The following is a 13,172-nucleotide window of genomic DNA, read 5'->3' on the forward strand; positions in this document are numbered from 1 at the left end:
CGAGCAGTATGTCCTGTATGTCCCTTACTGGCTAACATATTTCAAGATGGCGCATGAATATGTTCATGCAAATGCAAATGTAAAATTTTAAGCCAAAATGAATACTTGGAATTGATGGTGGTGGTAAATATTCATGAAAAAGGACAAGTTTGTGAACGGGCAACACAGATTTTGATAATAAACAACTAAAAACGTTACACACTGGACCTTTAATAGCAGTATTAAATCACCAGAAGCACATATATCTGAGAAATCCGAGTTTCCGAGGAGTCCCTGAATGCTGCAAGAGCGTCAAACCTCCACCCCTCGAGGAAGCCGAGCGACATCCATCAGACTCGTTGCAATCACAGGCGTACTGTCGACCACTTCTCAGGCGGCACTCCACCGAACACTTCCCCGGGCCGTCACGTCGAGCTCCGGCCAGGCTCGGTGATCTCTGGCGGGTTTCCCTCTCCTTCAGAACTGTGGGAGAGATGCGACGTCTCGGAGGAGGAGGAGACCAACTGGCTAAGCAGCAGCAGCAGCAGCAGCAGCAACAGCAGCAGCACACACCTGCGAGCAGGATCTGAGTTTGTTTCGATAACGTCAAAGAAAGGTAAGTGTCAAAGGAGAAGAGAAAGAAATGTTCCGGGAACATCCTTCGGGCTCGTTTGGGCTTCTTATTTATTGGTGCGTTTCGGTGTTACTTGTCGTTTCCAGCATCAGTAGACGGCAGGCGGTATGAGTCATAGCCCGGCGCAGGGCTGCTGGAGGATCTGCTGAGGAGCAAAGTGTCTGCAGCCTCCAAACCCACAGTCCGTTGTCAGTGCTGTGCTGTCTATGTGCTGTCTAGGCAAATGACTGCTGTGTGTGTGTGTGTGTGTGTGTGTGTGTGTGTGTGTGTGTGTGTGCGCGCGCGCCCCCGCGTGCGTGCGTGTGCAAATTTCCTGCCATGTGTTGGTAGTTGGAGTGTGTGGGTGTGTGTGTGTGACATGGTAATTCACTAAGCAACAGTGGTGGAAGACGGATTCAGAACCAGATCCTTTGGGCTACTTAAAAGCCTACTAATTTTTGTTTTTTTCAAAAGGGGAAAAAAAATGAGAGATTATTGACAGAAATCTGAAAATCTCCCTTGGCCCTATTAGCATGCACTTTTGAGACGGTCCCTAACTTGTGGTTTTGTTGTGGTTGACTTGTGGTCATGAGGTAAAAATACTGTAACACCTGTGGAACATCGTAGACTCTATTCTGCACTACTCAACTAATCTGGTGAAAACTGACGAAAAGTTGATGACCTACCTTACCTAAAGGCCAGTAAGCGAATCATCAATGTTGTTGAGGTTGTTGTTGTTTTTACAAATATGTCGGATTCATGTTTATGTACAGTTGTGCTCATAAGTTTACAAACACATGCTAAAGTTGACTAAAAACAGGACTAAAAAAAACATCTTTTGGAAATTGATCTTAATGATTTAATTAAAAAAAAGAAGGAAAAATCCAACCTTTTTTGTAAAGATTATTTTTTGGGGCTTTTTCCCTTTTTATTATGAAGTGACAGTGGATAGACTTGAAAGGGGGAGAGAAATGGGGGGTTGACACGCAGCAAAGGGCAGCAGGTCGGATTTGAACTCTAGCTGCTGCAGGATTCAGCCAACATGGGGCAAACGCTCTTACTGGGTGAGCTAAAGCTAAACGTACAAAAAAAGTATAAGAAAACAATAATTTGGCAGCCCCCCTGCAGTGACTATGAGCCCCCCCCTCGGGTCGGGACCCCCTACTGTAGATCACTGCTGTAGCCTGTTTGTTTACATTTTGGCATCATGCAAAGTCTGGCTGTTTTGGCTGCCAGCAGTGGCGTGAGGGACCAATATTGTATTTTGTACCGAAAAATGTATTTGTACTTGGTTAAACCCCACTCGTGGCTTGTTAACTGTAAACTGTTCAGGCAGGTGTTCGCCTGAATGAGAGATACACACTCTGCCATTGTGTCAGTAATGAGTATCTCTCTCCATCCCATAGGCAGAATCATAGGGTATTTGTTGCCCCATAAATCAGTTTGTGAAAGGAGCAGGGGTAATTAGTGGAAGCAGCTTTTATTGGTTTGGTAATGCACTCGCCGTCCCTTGACCTGCTGGCAGCTTTATTGTTTCACATCTCCAGTATCCAATCTCCACAAACCAATGGGTGACGCCCAATCACGTCCAATCACGTCCAATCTTTACGAGTTGATTGCTCGCTGATGGACTGGAAATTACACGTTGCATGTGGCTTACGGGGTTGTTATCTCTGCTGTTATTAGTATACTTCTTCAAAATTGCTATTCATTTGATAACGTTTCATAAAAAAAAACCCATTTATTAATAAACAAAAACAGATGAAAAGCAAGGGAGTTGTGGCTGCAGGATGGAGATGTTTTTCACTTCTTTTATTTGTCATGTCCTATGTCCAAGTGCTAATGCTGCATTCATATCCTGTCAGATTTATCGTAAATATGAACTGCTAACATGGAAGAACTGTTCACATCCGCCCCTTAGTGCACTGGTCCCTAAAATGTTTTTTTTTTGTCTTGTTTAAAGCCAAGAATGACTCTTTTGTCACAGGTTGTATGTGTCTGTGAAGTCTTGAACAGTTAGTTGAGCGAAATAGTTGTTTTTCCTCCTCGGACTATTTCACTGTAATAGTTTTTAGAAAGCTAAGGCTGCCCCGCCTGTGGTCAGGTGGTAGAGCGGTCGTCCACCAATCGGAAGGTCAGGGGCCCTGCAGTCCCATGTCGAAGTGTCCTTGGGCAAGACACTGAACCCTGTGTTGCTCCCATTGCTGCGCCATCAGTGTGTGAATGTTTATCTGATGAGCAGGTGGCACCTTGTATGGCAGCCTCGGCCTCCAGTGTTTGAATGTGTGTGAATGGTTCCTGTACTATGTGAAAGTGCTTTGAGTAGTCATTAAGACTAGAAAAGTGCTATATAAATACAGTCCATTTACATCAGCAGGATGACACTTGCCATCATATTATTAATGGAAACTACTGTCTGCCGCTTAATTTGTGACCCTGCATTTCACACCGCTGCGTAAAAATCATGGGTAAATAACCAGGTAGTCTATTTCCTTGACGTTCAACTCATAGACTGTTAATATTATTGGACAAAGCATCCGGTTCGGTGAAGTGCTGCAATTGCGGTGCAAGTGCCTTAAACCTGCATTCTATCTGAATTCCAGCAGGGGGGCGACACGTGCGGTTGCAAAATGAGGTCGGTTTCTGTAGAAGTCTATGAGAAAGTGACCCACTTCTCACTTGATTTATTACCTCAGTGATCATTTTCATAATGAGTTTATGGTCTCAATCGCTAGTTTGACGTCTCGTTGATTTTAAAATCGGCGATAAAGCAGGGGGTGTTTCAGGGCGTGGCTGTGATGTGATTGCCAGTGAAAGTGTGTAGCGTCACGTAGAGTGTAAGGGCTCCTCCCTCACTCCTCCCTCTCGTCTAAAGTCGTCACATCCGCAACCAGGACGGCTGCGCCCGTAACGGCAAACTCCTAGCAGATCTCCACGAACCAACGGGTGACGTCACACATGCGCTGTCCATTAATATTAACAGTCTATGGTTCAACTTCTGGGTTTGCTCCTGTGCAGCAGGAAATTCCGACGGGTGCATGTATTTTGCGTTTCCTTCCGCTTTCTTTGTGTTGTGAAATTTTAAATTCGGTGGATTAATAAGGACTATTGTTGACTGCTCCTCAGATCTCTGCAGGGTAAATTGACACCGCTAGCTAGACTATCTGTCCAATCTGAGTTTTCTCTCGCGCGACTATTTTGCAGCAGCTCTGTGCAGAGTTTAGCGCCGCCCATGACGATTCTGATTGGTGTAAAGAAATGCTAATAAACCAGACCATGTTTTCCTCCCATCCCCGAATGCAATTTGGAGTAGCCAGACCCTCCTTCAGCGCGCTTTGAAGAAGGGTCTGGCAAAGTGAGACTAATAACCAGGTTACTTATGTTCCAGACACCACACCTGGATAAGATGGCCGCAGTATGGCAGCATACTGTGTGCGCAGGTGCATCCTCAACTCTAGTCATGTGTAAACCATAGACTGTATATGAAGAATGGACGTAGCAGTGAGATGGCATTAGTGAAGCGACCATTGGTTGACTTCACTAATTTCTCTATATATATATATATATATATATATATCTCTATATATATATATATACTATATATATATGTATATAATATGTGTATATAATATGTGTATATGTAGAGCGTAAAAACCAACAGCTACAGTGAGTTGTTCAAAACCTCTCTTTTTAGTAAACTCTGTGTACACAAACAATGTTCTCAATGCTGGAGTTCATGTGTAGAGCCCCTGGTCATACTTGGAGCAAAGTTCCACGTTGTGTCGAGCCTTCTTAGTGTTTTAAAAATAGTGATTTTGATGTGATCATAGTAGTGCCCCTAGCACTCCCATTCAAAAGGCCATTTGAACGAAAATACGGTCAATAAAAAGTGGTGTTTCCGTCCTAATTATGCTTTTAAACGAAAGTGTGACTCGGGTGCATTCACAAAAAAGACCCTAGGTTGCATTTTGGTGAGAGTTACGCTCAAAAAGATGATCGCGCTAAGAGCCTTCTTAGTGCGATCATAGTAGTGCCCATATCACTCCCATTCAAATTTAAAAGTGGTGCCTCCGTCCTAATTATGCTTTTAAATAAAAGTCTGACTCGGGTACATTCACAAAAAGACCCTAGGTTGCATTTTGGTGAGAGTTACGCTTTAAGGCACTTCTACATTGGCTCCACTTTTCAGGCACGGCAGTTGCCACTTGGTGCAAACAATGAACTACTCTAAAATTAGAATTAAAGTAATTGATGTCCTCGAAATGGGGATCAATCCAGGCTTTTTTCAAAATTACTCTTACATATTGGCAATAAATCCAGATGGATTCAGTGGAGCCACAAAATATGAAATGGCCAGTTTCAGCTATTATATGACAGCGAGCAGCAGTGAATGATGGTGTGTGAACGCAGCTGTTTGTTGAAAACCATTGCTAATGCTGACGTTGAAGAGTAGTCTGTCTAAATCGCATCCTGCCAAAGATCCACACTCACATTCTCTCTCAGATATTATCAAAGGACAATATACTGTGTTCCAAATTATTATGCAACTTATATTTTACACTGATTTTCCTAAATAGTCGATGCAAATGATGTTAAGATGTGTTTGATTGAAATAGCTTTTCATTTCAGTAAATATGACCTCCTAATGCTGCAAATTCAGCAAATGACCATTTTCAGTTCTCTACAACCTATAAAATGTTTTGAAACTCTGTTGTCCATAATAATTTGGAACAGTGTATTTTGAGTTTATTGAAAAATACTGTTTTCATTGGGTGGTTTGTTCAATGAAATTGGACTTATAGCCTAACGGTTGGTGACTTAAAAATTATATATATATATATTGGGGATTTTTTTTAATTTAGCTGTAAAACACCTATATTGCGTCATCAGCTTGTAACATTGTAAGTACTGTATGTAGAATTAAAATGGGTATTAGTCATAAAATCTGTTCGGGACATCCGTAAGTGAAAGTCTGACACTGAAAAAACCTGGTATAATGTTTGAATCATACAGGGATATTAATCACCACCTTATGTTCTTTATCATATCCCAAACATGAATGAAACCAGAATAAGACATTAGTAGAATAAAGTTAAATTCAAAGTAAAACATTATACGATTATTGTTATGAAAGCTTAGTGCATCACAATGTCCAGAAACGGCCGAGGGTAAAACAAAAAAAAAAGGTCTGGAAAAAATCCACAGAATTGTTTGCAGCATAGATGTTTTTTTCTGAACAACCTCCCTCCCGACAAACTATTTGCACATGTTCCGGGCCTGTAGACCTTTCATGCCATTGTCATTTAGTTTTCATGAGGTGCATCAGCAGTTTCCATGGTAATGTTTGAACATCTAGTTGTACTTTTGAGGTTTATCGAGGTGGAATGACAGCCTGTGAGAATACAGGTTGGATGTGTTGCTGTTATGATTCTCTGTGACCTTTTAACGCTGGGACGGCTCTCTCTAAACAGTATGGCCTTTTCTTTCTCTGTCTCTGCCTCTCTCTCCTTCCTCCTGCCACCCACCTGCAGTGTATTGACCAGAAACAGCAGGATTCAGCCTTCCTAAGATGATTAATGCATAGATAAGAATTGCCACCTGAAAGCAAGTGCCTGACTGCTGTAACACTCCTCTCCAAGTCAAGCATGGTGTGTGTGCTGTCCTGGTTGGCTGCCAGCCGAATTGAGTTTTAGTGATAGAGAAGTTGCTTGTCAGTAATAATCTGGTTGAGTTAAAGCTCAGTAGCCGGTTGAAGCAGAATAACCAGACTGTAACAAGTTCACTGGAGACACAGCCATACTGCAGTTCCCCTCAGCTCTACAGAGATTTATTGCGTGCAAGTTCATTGTTTGAGTTTTATGGCTGCAACATTTCAGAGAAAAAGCTGTGATAAACCCACTGTACATTACCTGCTTAGCACCAAACAGCAGACAGACACAGTTAGAGACTAGCTGATGAACATAGTGGAGCATTTAGGAGCTTAAAAGGTATTTCCCTCAGGAGTAGGTGACCAAAACAGAGCTTAAAGGAAAGGGGAATATTGGACATTCATCTAGTGGACACAAACTGGAGGCTATTGTTGCTCTTTATACGATTGTCTGGGTGAATACTCGATTCTGATTGGCTGCAGGGTGTCCATAAAAAGGTGATGTAGGACACGTACTAAAGGAGTTCTGGTGAAACTGACTGTTTACTGTTCTAAATGAATGTGCTACATTAAAACAAAAAGGAAATGTCCAACTCGTCCTCTGAACACCACAGGATGGCGCTAACACACGAGCTGCAAGAAGTAAGTTATACTTCCCCTCTGAACTGACTTTGTTTCACAGAGAATAACGTTATATCACATCTCGTTCACAGGTCGCTACTTCAGGCTAGGGGCCGACAGTAATGTTACACATCGCGGATCAAATTGTTCGTAAAAGTCATTGTATTGTTTTGGGGACAATGACATGGCTGGATAGCTAGCTTGTCTTGTTGTTCAACATACTGTCAAATTATTTTTACGGATTGCCAACTGTACACAATGTTATTGACGTTGGATCTTGGTAGCATAGCGTTAGCTTTCTGGCTTGTAGCTGAGCTGAAGGGTTCTACGAGCTGAGCGGACTATAACTGGGCGGGTGGGCGGGTCAAACCATCACCAATTAAAAAGGAACTCTCTTCTGAGTTCAATGATACCTCACACAAGACTCTACCTTAGATGGGTCAGTATTTATGAAAGGGGCGTGGCTTAAGTATAGGGGGCGGGCCAAACCATCACCAAAGAAGAAGGAACTCTCTGCTGAGTTCAATGACACCTCACACAAGACTCTACTTTAAACGGTTCAAATGTTATGAAAGGGGGCGTGGCCTGAGTAAGTGGGCGTGGTTAAACTATAGGGGGCAGCTCAGTATTACATGTTGACCACACATTATAAGTTTCATGTAAATCGGATGAGGTTTGTCATATAAGGCGCATTTCCTGTTGCCAGCCTTCCGTCCTTTTGGTCATAGCAGCCTTCAGCGCTATGACCAAAAGTATATATTGTATATACTTATACAATACTTATATATATATATATATAATAGTATATATTGGCCTGTAGATGTCCTCAGACCTGTACCCTTGTCAATCGTGAGAAATTTTGGGCACGTGCTATTGGTGCAAGTCTCTTTCGGATTGTAGCACAGACATAACACTGATTTTATTCTTTAGTATGTGGAAGTGCAAGTTTAGCGAGACTTTGGCTTGAAAAACTGAATTTAGGGCAATATCCAGTTGCTTACAATGTATTCAAAGCTTACTACTTCTTATGCGAGCGAGCGAGCGAGCGAGAGAGCAATTCAACTGGGAACAGGCGCTGGAGTCTCATGTAAAAAGTGAGAAACATCTAACTGCTGTGAGTCTCCAGCAAACCACAGCCATCAGCCAGTTAGTTCTGCAGAGTATCTCAGCACTACCTTCTGTGTGGAGGCCTAGGCGAGACCCACACAGCAGTTCCGCAAGTCCCGTAAGCAACCTCTGTGTCGCTTTTGGATCAGAGCCAACAGAGCAGAGGTGCTCTGGGTTGGGTACCAAACCCGGTGCCAATCTACCGAATAGCAAAGCTTAACGCATAACGGTGAAAGTTAGTTGAGTGTTTCCTAATAATATTGCCTAGAGGAAGCATATATAAGGAGAATAGAATTGGTCCAAGCACTGAGCCTTGCTATCAGGCTCCTCTCCTGTGGAACCAGCTCCCAATCTGGGTTCGGGGGCGGACACCGTCATCACATTTAAGACTAAACTGAAAACTCTCCTGTGATAAAGCTTATAGTTAGGGAGTGAGGAGTTGCAGTGTACGCCTAGATTGGCGGGGCAGGGTGTCAATCAATAATATAGTGAGAGTAGATGGAGGCAGGCCAGTACAGCCCGATCCGGTTGGGGAGAGTTCTAGCCTGACCAGGCACCCCTCTTTAACTTGCCTCTCCTAGTTATGCTATTATAATTCTAGACTGCCGGGGAAGTTCCTTCCTTCTAATGACACAATGAGCTGCTCTCTCGTCTCTCTTTTCTTTTGTTTCCTTTTATGTGCATCCTGTCCCAGAAATGCTTGTTACTTACCTAGCTCTGGGGAGTTTACTCCTCGGAGTCCTTATGTTTCTTCTTTGCCCAGAACATCGCCTCGGATTAGGGTGACACCAAGATCTGGGTCTTGGGTGCAGCTGTCACTGTGGACCGGCTACACCCTGCTACGCTCTGCGATTCCCTGCAATGTCCGGCTGCGTCCTGCCGAGTCCACTGCGTCCACCCATGCTCTGCTGTGCCACGCTACATCCCGTAACGCCCTGCTGTGCCCTGCTATGACGTGAACTACTTCAACTACCATTGTAGTCACTGTTCCATTATCTTTATTGTGACTATTACGCCACTGCTCATCATAACCCCAACCGGCACCGTCAGACAGCGCCTACCAAGAGCCTGGGTCTGGCCGAGGTTTCTTCCTAAAAGGGAGTTTCTCCTCGCCACTGTCGCAATAGCCACTGCTAATGCTTGCTCTTGGGGGAATTATTGGAATTGTTGGGGCTTTGTAAATTATAGTGTGGTCTAGACCTTCTCTATCTGTAAAGTGTCTCGAGATAACTCTTGTTATGATTTGATACTATAAATAAAATTGAATTGAATATAGACGTACAATCCGAAGGCCAATGCGACGTCTATGTATATACAGTATGTCTATGCGTCCAACAGTCTGCAGTTAAAGACACAGAGTAGCTGCACCATATAGACACTGGTAGTGCTCTCAGAGTTGTCATCAACTGAGAAACAACACAGACGGGACGTAATGGAACGTTCAATTACAGTTGGTAAGCTGGTGGTGCATTCAATGTTATTGTAAAATACCCTTTTGTCATCTAGTGGTTCCTCTTTTTGTCGTGTAACTCAGTGGTTCCCAACCTTTTTTCCTTGGCACCCCCCCTACTTATGTCTGAGAAAAGCTGAGCCCCCCCTCCGAAACCAAAGTTGCTAGCAGCTGACCTGATGACAGCAAGGGTCACAGGTTAAGAGGTCCCGGAGGTTTGGCCTACTAAGTAGCCTGCCTACAATTTTAAACGAGAACAAAAATATATAGTTTTTATATAGACTTTTGTATACATTATATATTCTAGTGTATTATCATAATTTGTTTAACATGTGCAAATATTTTTTTTTTTACCTCATCCTCAAACCAGATAAAGACTTGCGCACCCCCTCTGATCTTTGCCGCCCCCCTGAGGGGTCCCCGGACCCCAGGTTGGGAACTACTGATGTAACTGAAATTGACTGGTAAGTGTTACATTTTGAACAAATTATTTTAATTTGACCATATGGCCTTAGCAATACGCAAGCCGTGCTCTTTATTTTAAAGTATCGATTCAGGCACCGTTTAGGCACCAACACCATTTAAAAATCGTTTTGGGACCGGTATCGGTAGAAAACGAACCGATCCCCAACACTGCACGATCCAAACATTCTTCAAAACTTGCCATTTTCACCGAATAGCTCGCTAGCTTGAAGCTTGTTGATGTTTCCCGAAACCAACAGAGTTTTGCAAGGCGAGGGACATCCCGCGTAAAATTTGGCGACGACTGTTTGTTCTGGCGACTATCCGGTAAATTAACGGTCGTCGATCCAGACTAGGTCGAAATAAATCCGAAATATACCCGATATAAACCAGAAGTAAACCCTCATTGACGCTCATTCTTTGAGTAAATGTATTGTGAGAGCCGCCGCTCAGCACAGCTCGTTCTTCGGATGCAGACCATTAAAGTAGCATTCAAATGTTCAGCAGTCAGAATTTGAATGTTAACGTTATGAATTAAGCTTTAAACTATTCGGTACAGCCCTAATTTACTAAATCAGTAAATGCACGTTTAAAAAATGTGCTGGCTCAAGCTTCTCAAATCTGAGCATATTCTGCTTTAACATGTCTGAAATGAAATATATTTTGGTTTTCGGCTCTTGGTTGGAAAACAAAACAATCAATTTTAAGTAGCACTGAACCCAAATCAGATTTTTTTACGATTAAAATCGGACTTGGCTGTTCAATACGTAGAGTCGACTATTTGTTACTTTATTTTTTTATATTTTTCGGAAATATTTTTTCAATCTCACTTAGATTGGTTAAAGTTTAAATGCACTGTGCAGTTTTGACACTGAAGTGGTCATGATACATGATAAACACACCTTTTGGAACCAATGGAACCATGTGTGTTATTTTAAGCTCCCTGTAGTGGTTGTAGTTGTCCTTTGGTGTGAGACTGGAGACGGTCTGACACATTCAGGTTAACAATTTGATCTCAAGTGTCTCGCTGAGTTTAGCCAGTCAGTTCGGATACTTCACAGCCGGATAAGCAGGAGAGGTGGTGAGGGAGAGGGAGGATTTAAAAGGATGACACTGAAGACTTAGGATGACAACCGTTCATACACAGGATAACGCACTCAGACCAAGTTCAAACCACTGGTATTTAACTGTTGAGCAAAGTTTATGCAAAATTTCCACAAGTCAGTTGGTGGTGGTGCGTGGTCCGTTTTGGAGCATGAAGAAAATGGCATCCGGATCCCAAACTTTCTCAAATTGCAACTAAACGGTATACTCAAATGTGTTTCTGAAAACATTCTGAAATATTTGCAATACAGTAACAGAATTTTGATTCGTGTTTGACCAGCACCGCCAAATGGCATTAAAAAAATTGCTTCATTTTCTGTCTTGAAAATATAGATATCAGTCCTTCCAGAAAAATGCTAATAAGTTTTTTTTAGTGATTGTTGCGGGCAAAAATCCTTGATTATGCGGCACGTATATGGAATATGCGGGATATTTATGCAATTTTATGCGATGAAATTGCGGGAACTTGCAAAAACTGCGGTTTCATCACGGCTTCATCGCGGGGTTTGCAGCTTTTCGATGATGTTCACGTCGCGTAATTACGTCACTTCATAACATTCCCATGGCAACGGGGGGAAATGGCTGCTCTTGTGTGAAGTAAATGCAACATTTTTCAACTTTCTGCTAAGATGTATGTGACTTTTTTGCAACAAATGCAGGGATTATGAAATCATGCAAGTTTCAAATCGGCAATTTATGCGGCGAAAGTGCGCCATATTTGAAAAAAAATGCGGCCCCCGCATGAATATACGGACTTTGGCTGATTATTCATTGAATTATGCTATCGCATAATCGCTTTTTTTTTCTGGAGGGACTGAGTGACGTAACACCTCAAAACCTGGTGGGAGGTTGTAGGGGATGGATGGGTCAAGAATAACTCTGACTTTGACACAGGAGACTGATGTTCACATCCTGTCTTCCACCAATCCATTAGTTTTGACCACGTTTTTTTTCCCGCTAAACTTAACCAGAGGTTTGGTTAGGTTTTGAGGTGGCAGAAAATGGCTATTTGAATAGTCCTATGCATTTTGGAAAACATTGACAAACAACATTGTCCTGCCGAGAGGACAGCTGATGACTTGTACCGCTTGCGCAGCCACAATGTTCCTTGCATTGTCGTGGACACATACAGTCACTTTCCTGGAACCGCTTGTGCGACCGACACAAGTCCACAGCAGTCTGCGGCGTGTATGTCTGATCTTGTCTTGGGTAAGAAATCTGTTCTGGACTTTTGAGACCCAGACCAGCCCATCACAATTGGCCGGTGTTTAGGGCGGCCAATTTAACCCACCAGTCCTCATCGATATAGTGTCATGTGTCATGTAGTAGAGCCCTGCGTGGGACAGTAAGGGCAGAGTGACATTGGATTCATTTATTTATTTCACTTATTTTAGAACGTGTTGTTGGCCGTAGTTTGTTTTGCCCAGGTTGGTTTATTTTGTTTCGTTTCCCTGTCTTTTCACAGATTTCACGTTAACGTCCATGTTGATTGTATCCCTCAGGTCGCCTTTCTGAGGAGAAAGGGGCGGGGCGCAATGTCCCGGTGAAGTAAGAGAGAGGGAGTCGAGTAGAGGAGTGTTAATAAAGCGTTTGGCTGGTGTTTAACTGGATGCACCGTTGCTGATTTTCTTATGAAACCTAGCTAGGCGAACCTTACAGTCGATTACAGCACCTAGATCAGATCTTTGCCACGAACTTAGCAGATAAAAAGAACTTAAAACGCAACTTGCTAGAAAGAGATTGTAAAGCCTCAATTTCTTTAACCATGGAAATCATTTTTTTTTTTTTTAAATAACTTTTGTTTTTGTTTCAATAATATTGTTTTAACTGTTTAACTGATTGTATTAATCAGTCAAAATTCCTATTGTCAGTTATCGGTTAAACGGTTAATTTTTAACATCCCTAATGCAGCAGAAACACAAAAATAAATGCATTTAAGAATCATTGAGTCCCAGACTGTAGTTCCTGTGTAGAGCCTGACTGATATTGTACTTTGAAGGTCGATACTAATACATGATATATATTTTGAACTTACTTACTCTGGTGGACAAACTATGAAATGCATATGCTGTTCTTATTACAGCAAATATATATATATATTTGACATGTCTGTATTACAATTACTTTTCGGCCAACACATTTGCCGATACAGATGTATTGGCGAGAAGCTGAATTAGCTGATATTGGCC

At 42.4% G+C, this 13,172-nt stretch overlaps 1 protein-coding gene across 2 annotated transcripts in view; it reads left to right on the top strand.

Annotated features, from left to right (window-relative positions):
• Positions 1 to 294: 294 nt before the first annotated feature.
• rab27b (RAB27B, member RAS oncogene family) overlaps positions 295 to 13,172 on the top strand; it is a 72,922-nt gene continuing 60,044 nt past the window's right edge. Inside the window, exons 1-2 of one of the 2 annotated variants that reach the window (XM_078271056.1) lie at positions 295 to 595; positions 9,788 to 9,881. The gene's annotated coding sequence lies outside the window, so the exon portion shown is untranslated. The remainder of the gene's footprint in view (positions 596 to 9,787; positions 9,882 to 13,172) is intronic. The other variant, XM_078271055.1, reaches the window with a different exon arrangement.

The sequence above is a fragment of the Sander vitreus genome, chromosome 16 (genome assembly GCF_031162955.1).
Source record: "Sander vitreus isolate 19-12246 chromosome 16, sanVit1, whole genome shotgun sequence".
In the NCBI taxonomy this organism is placed as follows: Eukaryota; Metazoa; Chordata; class Actinopteri; order Perciformes; family Percidae; genus Sander; species Sander vitreus.